Source organism: Crocuta crocuta, unplaced genomic scaffold (genome assembly GCF_008692635.1).
Source record: "Crocuta crocuta isolate KB4526 unplaced genomic scaffold, BGI_CrCroc_1.0 scaffold1664, whole genome shotgun sequence".
NCBI classification, from domain to species: domain Eukaryota; kingdom Metazoa; phylum Chordata; class Mammalia; order Carnivora; family Hyaenidae; genus Crocuta; species Crocuta crocuta.
This window is the reverse complement of record NW_027530389.1, coordinates 158,849-160,156: the sequence shown is the minus strand read 5'-3', so window position 1 is coordinate 160,156 and position 1,308 is coordinate 158,849.

The following is a 1,308-nucleotide window of genomic DNA, read 5'->3' as shown; positions in this document are numbered from 1 at the left end:
GTTTACATTCCCACCAACAGTGTAGGAGGGTGCCCGTTTCTCCACATCCTCGCCAGCATCTAGAGTTCTCTGATGTGCTCATTTTAGCCACTCTGACTGGCGTGAGGTGGTATCTCAGTGTGGTTTTGATGTGTATTTCCCTGATGAGGAGGGATGCTGAGCATCGTTTCATGTGTCTGTTGGCCATCTGGATGTCCTCTTTGGAGAAGTGTCTGTTCATATCTTCTGCCCATTTCTTCACTGGGTTGTTCGTTTTTCGGGCGTGTAGTTTGGTGAGTTCCTTATAGATTCTGGATATTAACCCTTTATCTGATATGTCATTTGCAACTATCTTTTCCCATTCCGTTGGTTGCCTATTAATTTTCTGGGTTGTTTCCTTGGCTGTGCAGAAGCTTTTAATCTTGATGAGGTCCCAATCGTTTATTTTTGCTCTTGATTCCCTTGCTTTTGGGGATGTGTCATAAGAAGTTGCTGTGGTGGAGGTCAAGGAGGTTGTTTCCTGCTTTCTCCTCTAGGGTGTTGATAGTTTCCTGCCTCACGTTCAGGTCCTTTATCCATTTTGAGTTGATTTTTGTGCATGGTGTGAGAAAATGATCTAGTTTCATTCTTCTGCATGTTGCTGTCCAGTTCTCCCAACACCATCTGTTAAAAAGGCTGTCTTTTTTCCATTGGATATTCTTTCCTGCCAAAGATCAGTTGGCTGTATACTTTTGGGTCCACTTCTGAGTTCTCAATTCTGTTCCATTGGTCTATGTGTCTGTTTTTGTCCATAGGCTATACTTTAAATCAATAAGCTAAATTTAGGAAACCAGAAGATAGATCATGGAACTGGACTCAGTGCTTTGGTTTGACCACTAGCACCCTCCCAGAGAAATGGTCTGATAGTCAATTGCAGTCTTTTAATTTTCATTATGAATGACCTAGCTGATACTCGATAAAGGTTTGTAGTTGAGCAAATGAATAAATGACGAGGTAGAACTTGGAATCAGAGGCAAAATATAGGTTGTGATGCCTTTGTTTTGCTTGCTGCATATTTGATGCTGCCGGGTCTCGTGGTGCCCCCTGCTGGTCTGCCTCAGGTACAGAAGGGTGACCTCTGTGCCATTGCCTTGCTGGGGAATAGGTACTCTGCCAGCCGCTGTGCCTTTGGGGGGAAATCTTCGGGAAAACTGGGGAGGCATTTGGGAAATAACAAGCTTCTAAAGCTCAAAAGGAAAAAAAAACAGGGTTTCCTGGGGTGGGTCCCTGTGGGCATGGCAGTGAGCCTTTGGGAAGTGTCTGTGTATTTGGGCCAAGTATATTTCCTGC